This window comes from Dasypus novemcinctus, chromosome 11 (genome assembly GCF_030445035.2).
Source record: "Dasypus novemcinctus isolate mDasNov1 chromosome 11, mDasNov1.1.hap2, whole genome shotgun sequence".
In the NCBI taxonomy this organism is placed as follows: domain Eukaryota; kingdom Metazoa; phylum Chordata; class Mammalia; order Cingulata; family Dasypodidae; genus Dasypus; species Dasypus novemcinctus.
Window position 1 is genome coordinate 48,226,442 of NC_080683.1, and position 14,147 is coordinate 48,240,588.

At 42.7% G+C, this 14,147-nt stretch overlaps 1 protein-coding gene across 1 annotated transcript in view; it reads right to left on the reverse strand.

The window, feature by feature from the left end:
- Window positions 1-14,147, reverse strand: part of IMPG1 (interphotoreceptor matrix proteoglycan 1) — a 160,705-nt gene that overhangs the window by 7,780 nt on the left and 138,778 nt on the right. The window lies entirely within an intron of this gene.

Below are 14,147 nucleotides of genomic sequence, written 5' to 3' on the forward strand. Positions count from 1 at the left end.
AAATATTTGTCATTATCCTATTTGGAAAGGGTTATATAGGAATAACAGACTGGAGTGAAAAGAAAACCAAAATTTCTGTATCTTTGAAAAAAACCCACACAAAGTGATAACACATTTAGCTCCAAATATTGTGCACAAACTTTGGTGTGTATCAGAATCACCTGGACACCTTGTTAAAACAAATTGCTGGGCCTCACCCCCAGTTTCCGATTAAGGAGGTCTGGGACTAGGACTGAGAATTTGTATCTCTAAAGTTCCAAGATGAGGCTGATGCTTCTGCCCTGGGGAGTATACTTTGAGAACCACTGCATTAAAGGATTTGCGCTTTCTTTGTTGTTGTTTTTTTATTGTTATTTAATATAGGCATTTTCTGCAGAGATGAACTGAAAATTTATTTTAGAACTTATAAATATATATATTTAAGTTCAAGGACAACTTATACATAATAGTCAGGCATTTTAGGTGCACAGTTTAGAGAACCCAGGATGATTTCCTGATCTGAAAATAATATCTTTCTCATAATCTCTTGCTGATCCCTGAGATCCTAATGTTAGAGCTTTATTCCTTTGGATTAATCATTTCTCTCCTATTAAATATCAAATAGACCTCTACTCTGTTTTTATTTTCTCATTGTTCTATTTTACTCTACTCTTAATTCTGTAGGGTTGCCTCAAATTCTTTTGAAAATGGATTATAACGAATTAAGAGAATCTCAGAATATTTCACTCTGGAAGGTCTGTAGTCCCTGCTAGTCATTCCCTGACTTTATAGAACTGAGCACACTGAGCTCTGAGGCAGAAATGTGAACTGCATCACCGTGTGCTGATGGTAAATCCAAAACAGGCCTCTTGGTCTTCAGACCACTGCTCTTTCTGTCCCAGAAGAGTTTCTTGTTGAATCTAACAGCCATTTAATCCTTCAGGTTATTCTTGCAATTCATACTTATTATGCACAAAGAACTGTGGGGCAGGCGACCATGTATAAATCTATTCTTCCAAGCCAAGGGGAAGGTAAGAAGTGTATGCAGATAATCCAAACAAGCCCAGTCCTTATCTAGTGTAAGGGCTATAAATACGATAAGTTGAGAGAAGAGATCAGCATGGACCGGTTTTTAGACTATTTTTAAAGAAGTTTTAGATTGCGGACAAATTACTTGGAAAATATAGGGGATTTCCATGTGCCTCACCTCCTTCCCCTCTCACATTTCCCTCTATTAATAACATCTTCTATGAGTGTGATAATTTGTTACACTTGATAAACAAATATTGATGCATTGCTACTAACCATGGCCTGTAGTTTACATTATGGTTTACACTTTGCACTGTTTAATTTTAGAGGTTTTGATAAAATAGCCTGCATACATCATTGCAAAATCATGCAGAACAATTCCATGCCCTAAAAATTTTTTTTTTAAAGATTTATTTACTTATTTATTTCTCTCCCCTTCCCCCTCCCCACTCTGGTTGTCTGTTCTCTGTGTCTATTTGCTGCGTCTTCTTCTTTGTCCGCTTCTGTTGTCAGCAGCAAGGGAATCGTGTTTCTTCTTGTTGCGTCATCTTGTGTTTCAGCTCTCCATGTGTGTGGCGCCATTCCTGGGCAGGCTGCACTTTCTTTCGCGCTGGGCAGCTCTCCTTATGGGGCACACTCCTTGCACGTGGGGCTCCCCTACGTGGGGGACACCCCTGCGTGGGGGACACCCCTGCGTGGCAGGCCTCCTTGCGCACATCAGCACTGTGCATGGGCCAGCTCCACATGGGTCAAGGAGGCCCGGGTTTGAACTGTGGACCTCCCATGTGGTAGACGGACACCCTAACCACTGGGCCAAGTCTGCTTCCCATGCCCTAAAAATTAATTCCTTGTGTTCCAACTATTCTTCCCTCTCCCTACCCTCAGACCCTCTGGTAACCACTTTTTTTATATCAATGTTACAAGTTCTTCCATTACTATAGTAATAATAAGTTATTTTGTTCCATGGTGGCATTTCCCCCTTATGTTTGTTCATTCTTCAATCTTGAGGATTTTGGGAATGTGATGCCTGTTCTGCTTCAGATTGAGAGGAGACTTAGATCCCATGGGGCAGATGGATGGCACTGTCTTGCATGGAGTTATAGATGCTCTCTCTTTTTTTTTGGGATGGGTGTTGTCCATCATCATCATTTTGTTAGTTGTCCTGGACAAGTCCAATGAACTGGAGAGTAGGTGTTGGCTGCAACTCTGAGATTCAGGGCTTACCCGGCATATGAACAGACTGAAGATTAAGTCTCTGGGACATATATTTAATAGCTATAGTGCTAATTATAGGTTCAAATAAAAGAGATAGAAGAATCGTGTAGTGAAATTATAAATGAGCCTAACTCTGATACAGCGGGGAAATAGGTTATCATATATTCCAAGGTAAGGTCCACTAATGGGCTGCTGATTTCATGGGATTGGATGCCTTGTCTATAGTGTCCAGATGTCTCTAGAGCTCTTGAGTTTCACCCCCATTTGAGGCTTTGTTTACTGGGGCAGTTAGTGAGATGAGCCTGAGATGTGCATAAGTATAACCTCTGGAATGATCTCCTGACTCACTGTGAAATCTTTTAGCCATAAAAACCCTTTTGTACTTAACCCACCCCCCACCCCCCCCACCTTTGGACAAGCTATTTCCAAATACATTGCTGGTTGGTGCAATAATCTCTCGGTGCCAGGGAGGCTCATCCCAGGGAGTCATGTTCCATGCTGGGGGGAGGTAGTGAGTTTATTTGTTAAGTTTGGCTTAGAGAAAGGCCACTTTTGAGTTACAGTGAGGTTTTCAGGAAGTAACACCTGGGTGATATATATTATTAAGTTAAGTTTCAATTTTACAAGAATAAGGTTTCTAAGTAAAGCATTAATATTGAGGGCTTGGTGTACTGGTCTGTTTGCTTTTATTAGGCCACTGAGAAAACACCCGATGACCACATGAACATATTCATATTTCATAGAGGCATGTGAGGGGGTTGTTTTTGAACTGAGCATTCAAGGTGGGTTGCATTTTTATATGCAAAGACTAGGAAATGCATTCCAAGTGGAGAGAACAGCATAAGCAGAGGCACAGAGGTGGGAAAGGAACAGAAAGGTGAAGAGAGAGCAGGGAAAGCCCAGATTGGAGGGAACAGAGACCCATGGGTAGGGAAAAAGTACACTAAGACTTTATTAAGATAAGATCAAACTCTGGGGGGGGGGGGGCGGGGTTGAATGGGACCTCACATATATATTTTTGATGTAATATTATTACAAAGTCAATAAAAAAAAAAAAAAGATCAAACTCTGGTGGGCCTTAAATCCATGCTAATGAATTTGGACCTTATAGCAGGTGGGAGCCATGGGGAATTTTTGAACAGGGGAAGGCTATGATCAGAATTGTGCTTTAGAAGATATGTAAATAGAACTCAGATGTTTAGAATTAGCATGACTTCAGTGATCATCTGGTCCAATATTTCCCAAATGGGAACATTTGAAGAACTCCATTTCAGCAGAATTAATAAGTTTTATACTGAAAAGGAGTTCATTGGCTAAATAAGTCTAAAACAATGCTGGGTGAAATAAACACAACTGATTTTGCCTTCTCTTTCCTACACTCTCTTTCTCCCTCTCTCTCCCTCCCCCACCCCTTCTCTTCTTGCTTTAAAACCTCTTAGGGTCATTAATGAGCTAATGCCTACTGAAAAATGTAGTCTGCTGGTTTGCCAAATTTACTGACCATGAAAGCTTCTGTGGTTTAGGAAGGGACATCTATTGAATCACAGTTCTGACCAGTATCTCCTCATGGTGGAGGAAGCTAGAGTGAGGGAGATCAGTGTGGCACTCCCATCTTGCCCATCTTTTGTTTAGGCAAGAGCAGGTCTTTGAGAACATACTTTTTGGGCCTTTTAGCAAGGCATCCCTGCTAAAAAGAAATCGGTGACCACAAATCACCAAGGTCAGGTTTTACCTGCCATATATATCATCCTGGATAGTAAGACAATGATCATTCATTCAAAAATGCCATTCCTGCATTTGTTCAACAGATATCAACTTGGTCCTTCAGTATATTCAGCACTAATAATAGACCAGCTGACTGCTTTAGATTTTTATTGTATCAATACATAACACTTTAGATTTTAGATAGATTTTACACCATTTAGACTAATTTGCTCCATTTGTAGATGAGGAAGCAGAAGAGCCTCAGTGAAGGTGGGTGTTTCCAAGGTCGTGCCTGTTCTTAAGTCTCTGAGGCCCACTCTTGTCCTTTTGTGGACTCTATGAGGGGAAGTTCCAGAAAAGGGAAGAGACCCAAAGGGAGCTGTTGGGCCACCTGCTAGTGTGGCATGTGCTGGCTGTAACAATTAATTAGAATCAGAGTGAAAAAGAAACCAGATTTACACCATAATTTGTGAGGCAACACATACTACATCCAGTCTTATTACCTTACAAATATTCTCCCTAGGTTTTGATGACCCTCTTAACCTATAAGCAATTCTTTAAGGGACACCTGCAACTTTTCGTTTTAGGCAACAGACTGAGAACTGGATATGGGGTGATTCTGGAGAAGCACCATGGAAGAGATGGAAGAGATTGGCTCTAAGAGGAATATAGTATTAGCTAGAACGAATACTGTACTAATAAAGAACTGCCTTTATTAGTTCAAACTTTAGCAAAACTTTCCCTATGCTGTTTTCGTTTTCTCTCTTCATCATGTCCCAAAGACATTTCTCCTTAGAATGTGGGCTTATTTGTGGGACGCCACTCAAATATTTGCCTCTTCTTTAACCCACTCCTGGGCATTTGCATCAAACAAATCAGTCTGAACTTCCCATTCTTTGCTCTTGATTTGGTCAGTATAATAATCTAAACATTATGTAGCCACTACCTAAAAATGCTTTGTTCTGAACATGGCCTATATTAAATATACACAGGACAAGGACACCATTGAGTTCAACAGGAGGTTAGGAAGAGAACAGTTATCTACCATTTTCTGGATGAATATTTTTAAGTCATAATCAAATTGCATGCCAATCTGAGGAAGGGAAGTCCTCATGATTTTTATATTGATGAAATGGTCTGTAATTGCCTTAGCTTCCTGGATATGCTTAAATCCCTTTTAAATAGGGTGGTAATTTAAGCCTTTTGTGGACCCCAGAAAATTACATTATTAAATGAATCCATTTCTGAGGGTGTGACCCTTGATTAGATTGCTCCAGTAAGGCCTAGCCAAGGTTGGTTCTTAATCCTCTTATCAGAGTCCTTTATAAACAGGATCAATAGGGAGAGACAGAGAGAAACCCCAGAAGCTAAGAAAGTTCCAGAAGCCAGAACCTGAAATCAATGGAACCTGGGAGAGAAAAAGTCACAGCAGCAGACAGAAAGCTGAAGGAAGCCAGAAGCTGAAAGCAACAAGACCAGGAGGAGAAAGGAGAGATAGTAGATGCTGCTATTGTGTCCTGCCATATGACAGGAGTCCAGGATTGCCAGCAGCTGTGTCTTTGGGGAGATAGCTTTGCCTCATGCCTTGATTTGGACATTTTTCTCAGCCTCAGAACTGTAAGTTTATAAGTTAATAAATCCCACTTCTGGCATATTGCCTTGGCAGAAAAAAAATTTTTTTCTGTTGTTCAAATGTGACAGCAATTCAAGGCTTGAAATAAGTGAACTGCCATGTAGGACTTGGACATACTTATATCATTCTGAGATTTTCAGTGTAAGCACATTTTATGTATCAGCCTCTCCTGTGGATTGGCTTACATAATGGCTTTTGTAAGCATTTCAAAAGTCCTAAAAAGCATTCCCAAATGGCTGAAAGATGTCTCTCCCCTCTGTGTCATATAAAAAAGCATTAGATGAATGTCCTCTGCCTGCAGGAACACTTTGAGGCATTTTACAGTTAAAGTTTGCAAGGACTCTGGCCCCTGCCATCAAGGATTTTTTAAGTGCACAGAGAACATAGGTCCCTGGTGGTCCAAGACCGTGTCCATCTCAGACCCTGTATTTCCATTCCCCATACTGCACTCATGCTTGTTAGAACTGAAAATAGAGTCCTTGTCTGCCAGGCCTTCGAAGATGAGGGCCTTGCCTGCCAGGGTCTTGGGCCAGCATCCCAGCAATTCCCGTTCTTCCTGCCCCTTGCCTTCCCCTGGTGTGGGCTGTGTACTGGTTGCCTTTCTGTCCTAGTCTTTCATTCATGGCTTGATTATGCCCCCCTCTGACTCTGTCGCCTTTCCACACACGTGCTGGACAGAAAACGAAGCATCTCCTTTGATTGGGCTCCCTCCTGGGATAGTTCAGCTCAGCTCAGTTGCCTGGAGCTTGTTTGTAAGGGGCCTCTTTGGCCGACTTTTTTCCAAAGCGATGGAAACCAATGTTCGCTAGATGGCGCCCAAAAGCAAAAGAAGTTGGAACAGATTTTAGGGGATGAAATTTTAAGTGTCCAAACCGATTTCTGTCACCTTAAAAACCACCGTGCGGTGCGTATGGGTGGAGAGAAGCGAGGTCTGGAAGGAATCGCACGGTGGCAGAAGCAGCGCCAGGGGACCGCGGGAAGAGAGAGCCATTATCACTTCGTGATTACAGCGGCAGATTGGACCTGCCAGGCTGGGAGTACGTGGCGGGGAAACGCGATCATCTTTCCTTTCTTCAAAAAGGCTTTGGAGTCTAGAGGCAAGCGGACCCGCAGGGCCTGGGCTGGCACGCTCTGGCTCCCAGCGTCACCAAACCTCACGCCTGAACAGTCACAGCCGCGGGAAACTGGGCCGCGCGCTCCTGGCAGCAGCCGCGACTGCCAGCGCCTCCTGGCGCTACCCCTCCCGCTCCGGCCCCCCGCTTTGTAACCAGGCCCTGTGATCCTGCTTGGTTTTTCTCCTTTTTGGGAGTGGGGGTGGGGATGGGGGTGGGGGTCGTTCTTTTGCCTGGGGCATCAGAGAATGACAAACTCACGCGTCCCTAACACAATCTGCAGGGCAGAGGAGGCACAGCCTTAAGCATCCCCAAGCTTTTACTGGGCCCAGGAAAGTATTTTAATAGCTTTTAAAACCAGAGGAAAAATTAATATAAACCAACCCGCCTTATATTTGTCTTTACACCAACACCCCTTTAAGAGATAATTTTTAATATTCTTTTGTGGAGGAAGGGGCCCACAGATGTCACAATTCAGCCCTGGTTGTCTGTTCCTGTCGCAATGGGGGAAAGTCACTTTTATGGCGTGCTCAGGATTTAGTAATTTCAATAAATATGTCCCTTGATTGAGGGTTAATCCGGGACTTGATCCAGGAACCCCACCTTCCACAGCAGGTCCAGTCAGCAGCTTTATTTCCCCAAGGCCTGAGAACACACTGACTGGCATTGGCCGCAGGGCGAGAGGGATTGAACCTGGTGGTCCCTGCTGTCCAGATTGAAGCGTATGGAAAGTGCTGGATGGGAAGACCTGGTTCCACCAGAAACCATCTCTGGCCTTGAGGATGCAGATTAGCATCTCCCGGGTCTCAGTTTTCCCATCTATAAAATGGAGCATTTAAACCAGGTGATCACTAAATTCCATCCAGCTCAGACGTAAATCTCCGTTGTAGTTGTTCTGTGGGGATACAAGTGGCCAGAGTGTTGACTGGGCATGCTAGCACATTATAACTCCAGAAACACAAAAATCAGTAGTGAAGAGAAAGTTAAGAAAAAAAATCCATATTTAAGTTACTGTTTCATTGCTTCATTGTTTTATTGTTATTGGCCAAAACTAATTTACTTATGATTAATTTCTGAAGGGTAGGAGGAGAGTGAGAATAATTACTCACTGACAAATAAGGCACAGCACAGCTCCAAGCCCGGGGTGGGTGCTTCCTACACATGCGTAGAACTGAATGAGTTATAAGTGGGAGTGCTTTCTAGTTTGAAGGGGCAAGCAATGTTAGAAACTTTGGGTTTGGTTTCAGTTCTCCACTATCCTCAAGAACAGCAACCATGACATGTTCACAGTAGGCGCTCAGTGTGCACTTCTTGCATGTATGTATGTGGTGTCCATGCAAACCTTGTCCTGGATGTGAAGTGGAAGAATTCTCTCTGCTTCCAGCCATTATCTGTAGCTCCAAACTGAGGACTGGGTGAGGCAGCCGTTTTGGGGGGGTGAGGGGGCTCAGTATCCAGGGGCTGCTGGTGGAGGGAGAACTCTGACGTCAGGGCTTCCAGGCTTTAGTCCTGCACCTGGGAGGGTTTGCATTGACGAGTTGGGGAGAGGGCTCCAGGAGCACCTTCAGGAAGCTCCATGGATTGGTTTGGGGTGGGGAGTGCAGGCAGGGGTTGGAACTCTGAAGAAGGGTGAAAGGTATCTGGTAGTGGGGTCAGTGTCAGGCTTCTCTAGCAGAAGCAGGCATTAAATAAAAAATCCCTCGAGATGGGCATCCCAGGAGACAAAGGACAACACCCGTGTAACCCCTGGAGACAGAGTCAGGGATGTAGGGGAGGTGAGGGGCAAAAGGAGAGGGGAGAGGCAGCGGGGAGTCTCCTTGAAGGAGAATTCTCATGGCTGCCCCAAGTGGAAGGGCCATTCTTAGCAGACAGTGCATATAAAGGAACATTCAGAAGTACGGGACTGGACTTTTGCTTCTGCAAGTGAATGCTTTTTTGTTTTGTTTTGCAGTCTAAAAATATGGCAAAAGATCGTAATAAACTTCACTTGGTGAAGTGTAAAGTCAAATAGAATGCATTTAGGATTAATTAACTGAAGTTTATTGTTGCTTTTTCTAAATAAATGAAAATATACCCCATAGGATGATATCTAAGTCTCCTTTTTTGACGCAGTAGGGTAGAGTGGAAGGGGGCACAAAGACCTGGGTTTGAGTCACAGCTACAGCACTTAGTAATTGTGTGACCCTAGAGGATAAATTACTTATAACTCCCTGAAACACAGTTTTTCCAAACCTAAAATGGGGAGAAATAATAGCTACTTTGTATAGTTATTAAGATTAACATAATTTTTAAGATTGCTATTATTGATTTTGTGATGTGTGACATCAACCACTAGATAGGACTAGATAGGAGTTTTGGCAAAGTACACATTTTCCAGAGGAGATGAGTTTGTCCATCCACATGTTAGCTGGAAGCATCTTGGATGCCAGACTGTAATTAATTTCAATGTTTATCATTTACCAGCTTTGAGTTCTGCCCACTTTTTAGACTTCTTTGGAATTCAAGGAAAGAATAAATTGGAGTAAGTTATATATATGGTTTTGCATTTTTGAACTCTTCAATCTGTACAGCTAACTGGCATAAAAAACCTACATGCTTCTGAAGAATTTTCATAGCAGCCTAAATGAAAGATGACTCTGGTTGCTAGGGTGCTGGCGGAATACTGAGCAAGCCATGATTTATTCGTTTTTTTAGTCGATAAATTACAGAGTTTTGACATTGGTTTGTACTTTTTAATATCACAGTTTTCATTTATTCAGTTTTCAAAAGGTGAATTGCAAACCAGATACAGTAGTAGTAGTCTACCTTCTCCTACACATCTGCACTTTTGCAGATGTTATTTGGCCTAACTGTGCTGACCCTCATTCAGAGGACTCACCCAGGAATTCAGATGCTTATCTGAATGTGGACTGATATTCACCTAGAATTCTCATGAGGATTTTCTGTTTCGCCTTTTCTGTTAAAAAATAGTTGTGGAAAAATATCCCCTTTTTCTAGCATTACCATCACAAAGTACTTTTCCACCACGACATTAGGTTTTTTTTTTAAAGACTTATTTTATTTATTTCTCTTCTCTCCCTCCCCCCAGTTGTCTGTTCTCTGTGTCCATTTGCTGCATGTTCTTCTTTGTCCGCTTCTGTTGTTGTTAGTGGCACAGGAATCTGTGTTTCTTTTTGTTGCATCATCTTGTTGTGTCAGCTCTCCGTGTGTGTGGCGCCATTCCTGGGCAGGCTGCACTTTCTTTTGCGCTGGGCGTCTCTCCTTACGGGGCGCACTCCTTGCACGTGGGGCTCCCATATGCGGGGGACACCCCTGAGTGACACGGCACTCCTTGAGTGCATCAGCACTGAGCATGGGCCAGCTGCACACGGGTCAAGGAGGCCCGGGGTTGGAACTGGGGACCTCCCATGTGGTAGGTGGACGCCCTATCCATTGGGCCAAGTCTGCTTCCTGACATTATGTTTTAACCCATGCAAAATCGAAAAGAAAAAGACTGTATTGGAATTTGTTTCAAAATTTGTGAATGGAACTAAATAATTGGTCTGTCTGGACATTGCCTGCAAAAATTATAAGACCTGAGAAGTGAAGTGCTAAATTCCTTCCCCACCTCATTTGGTCCAGATATGAATGTGTTTTTATTAATAAAGCAGGCTAGATAGGGAATCAATAGATGGATCTGGAACCTGGCAAAAAGTCCACATGGACATCAATACTCCCAAGATAGCTGCTGAAAGACCCTCTCCAAGATTCTGCCATTTGGAATGAGATTTCCTCCAGAAACCAGGAGAAGCCCGGGATATTCTCCAGGGGCCTTATTACTGGGCTCTCCTGGGGGATTGATGGGTGGGGTAATCAATCAAAACAGCAAAGAACTGGGACTCCTCCTATGCCATTAGCAAAGAGGTGGGATAATTAATGGTTAAAAAAGCAAGTACAGGATGTGAGGGCAATCTGGCTGTGACATCTGTCACCCCATTGATTGCCAGGGTTGATTTGGCTGATCTGGCTGGCTAGGCGGGTGTCCCCTTCCTCCCTCACTGTTCCACGTGCATCCCTCCCGAAGCCGTGCACTCGGTCCAAGAGGACGACCTTCCCCGCTAGAGGAGGATCGTTCTTCTGTCAAGGGTATATGAATAGCTGTGCTCCCCTGCTAGAACCTCCAAACAAGCTCTCAAAAATCAAGTGCAGAGGCTGGATCTTTCTCTCACCTTTGGACCCCTATTCTGCCCTTCTTCTCCCCAACTTGGATCACTCCGCAGGTAAACCTGGGCATTTATAGTCTATAATGGGAAACTGTAGTCTGTAAATCAGCCCACTTTATCATGTTCCAGCCCCTTTCTCTCTACCTGGGACCCATGATCTGTTACTTTCTCCCATTTCTCTTCCCTCCGTCCCTTAATAAATTACTGGCCTAAAACTAACCCGACATGCTTTTGAAATTCATTTCTGCAGCATAGCCAAGAACCTAGACAAAATCTGGTTACATTATATAGAAGAGTGTTTAGAGAGAATGTGGTCAGAGACGCAGTTCCCTTAATTCCCTTGATTCAAGAAGCCACAAATTTGAACTTCTTACAGCCCCATTGCTCAAGGTCATGCTGTGTTTGTCCGCTACTCCCTCTGCCAACTCAGTCCCCCCTGCCTCACCGAGGTTCTGGGATGTGGGTGGTTTCACTTTCACAGTTTCCCTTTCACTGGATGCTAAATCTCTGTTTCCTTCCCTCATCCCTTCAGGTGCTAATTCCTGGTATCTCACCACCCAGGTCCTTAAATCCTTGAAATAGGCCATCTCTGGTTAGTTCTCTTAACCCCACCCTCCTCCCTATCAATAGTCCTTCTTTTACATCTACTTGAAATTATTTTCAGTTAAAATTTTTTTCTGCCAGGACCAGAAACTGATAAACTCATCTTTCCCATAAGAGTGAATGCTTTATTTGGGTGAGGGGTTAATGAACATCTACCTTACAGTGGATAAGAATGCTAAGAGGAAAACTGCAGAGAAGTATTTGCTTTTTACACAGTACTGTAAACACCTTTATATACCTTGTGAACTTTAACAAGCTTATCTCTTTTCACTTGGGGAACAATTATTTAGTATTGCAACATGGAGAGCTAGGGGGCTTATTCAGAGCTGAAGTTCTAAGGACCCCTGGAATGTTCTCTTCCCTCCTCTGTTTTTCCAGTTTCCCCCTTTTTGGTAATTTTAGACCTTATCTGTCAGGTTTGACTCACTAATATAGCCTGTGCATGAATTCAAAATTATCTAATTCTGTATCTAAGTGTGCCTAGTTTCTAGAAAGCCAATTAAGTAATATAGACCCTATTGGCTTTAAATATTCAGAAAGGATGTAGACTGAATGTGGATGCAGTTACATCCAGACAGAATGTGGATGATATGTTAATTCAAGCTTACCTGGAATGTGGGGGATATGTTAGTTCAAAACCTATCTTGTACTCAAGCAAACACTTAAAGCTCTAAGAAACTAACAAAGAAACGTCCTTTTTGCATAAAAGCACCATTTGACTCACTGCTCCTAGATCCTCTGTATAAAAGGGACCCAGAAATCCTGTTCAGGGCTTGGCCTTTTGGACAGGAGTCTGCCAGGCCTGGCTGGTCATAATACTCAGAATATTCGTGAGTCCTAGCCTTCAATATGTGATCATTGAATCCTTTCTGCTTCCACAACACCATTAGGTAAGACTTCCAGAGGGTCAGTTAGCCCAAAAAAACTCTTACAGATAGACCATTCTATCATTGTAGTTACTATTAGAGACCTCAATTTATATGCATTTTGGTTTGTAAAATGATGGTCAACAAACATCTGAAACCTACTTAAACCCTGCTGTAGCCACCAGTAAAGACCTTTTTCAAAGACTACAAAGATATTCAGGAATCCCTCATTCTAAAAACAAAGCAAAACAAAACAAACAAATAAAACACTGTAGTACTAGAAACACCCAGTATAATACGCTTATACTGAAGCTTTGTTCTGAACCTTTGTAACGGAAGGTCTAGAATTATATAGATGTCTTTATATTATAAAAAAGAGCAAAAAATGAATATCTAAAATTGCTGAAACTGGATGGATTTAGACTAGACCTGCTATAATGGTGGTCATTCTAAACAAGTCTCACCCCTGTTTATGGTTATGCAAAACTTAGCCTCTTCTTTGTGTATACTTGCCATTGTGATGGTAATTCTAGACTGAACTTACTTTTGATTACCCTTAACCATTCCACTCTCCTGTTTGATATCCACGTGGAAAACCTCCTATCTGACCTCCTCTCTGTACTTTTCTATCCCAGAACCTTGATCCCTGATGACAGTTGTAACTCGCTCTGGTTTGGTACCCACCCTACCTTGTTCAAACCCTTAATGTTTATTAATGAAAGAACCTGTGTCCAGCTCTGCCCCAATTATTCATTAACATCCTGATGGTATAAAATATTAGAATTTCTGCAGTTGGGCAAGACTGATTTGAGATTGTACATCTCTGGTCTCCCGCTGGCAAATACATCCTCTTCCTTCCTAGCCTGGTTCGGTGTGTCTGTCTATTCTGCCATGTGGAGCAAAGGAACCCAGCCAAAGACTACTCAGGCTCCTCTTTAAATCCTCTTTCCGTGATTCCTCCCTAAGCTACTTAAGGTAGTGCTTATTTCACTCCTTTCTCTCACCACAAATCTCCCCCATTGAGTAATTTACACAGATACCTCCTCTTGTACTTTAAAATTTTTGACATCTTTCCTTGTTTCAAATAGTATATGAGTGCTGCAAAATGTTCATAATTTATGTAAAATAAAATACAACTAAAAACAGGTAACGTCGGCAGTGACAAGAAAGAAGGGAAGAGGGAAGTTAGGATGAATCCAGGCAGGGCAGGATGCAGACAGGCAGGCCTTGAGATATAGGGGCAGTTACCGAAGGTGACTTGCTGATTTGGCTGTGAAGGTTCATAATAGCCAAAGGAAAAAAAAGGGACCAATTTCAAGATTCATGTAGTCTAGAATAGTACATAAAAATCCCTGTGCCCATGGGAGCGGAGGTGGCTCAAGTGATTGGGTGACTCCCTCCCACATGGGAGGCACCAGGTTTGTTCCCAGTGCTTCCTAAAAAGGAGACGAGCAGACAGTGAGGACAAAAAATGAGAGGGAAGAAATAAATAAATAAAAATAAAAACAAATAAATCTTAAAAAAAAAAAACCCGGGCCTAAAGAGGAATAGATTTTTCCAGCACTGAGGCCTGAGGGAAAATAATTCTTGTCTGGTTTATTGCAGAGGAGTTGATGAGTCAAGAAGATGAAATATACTTAACATCCTCTTGACTCTTGAGGATCATGGGAGTCAGGGGTGAAGAGAAAAATCTTGGCTGTGGCATTTGGAAGGTAAGGTGCATTGTACTGCAATGACTTGAGAGAAGAGGGCTGAAACTAGGATTACTGGAAGAACAATGAACCTGAATGTCCTGGGAGTATGT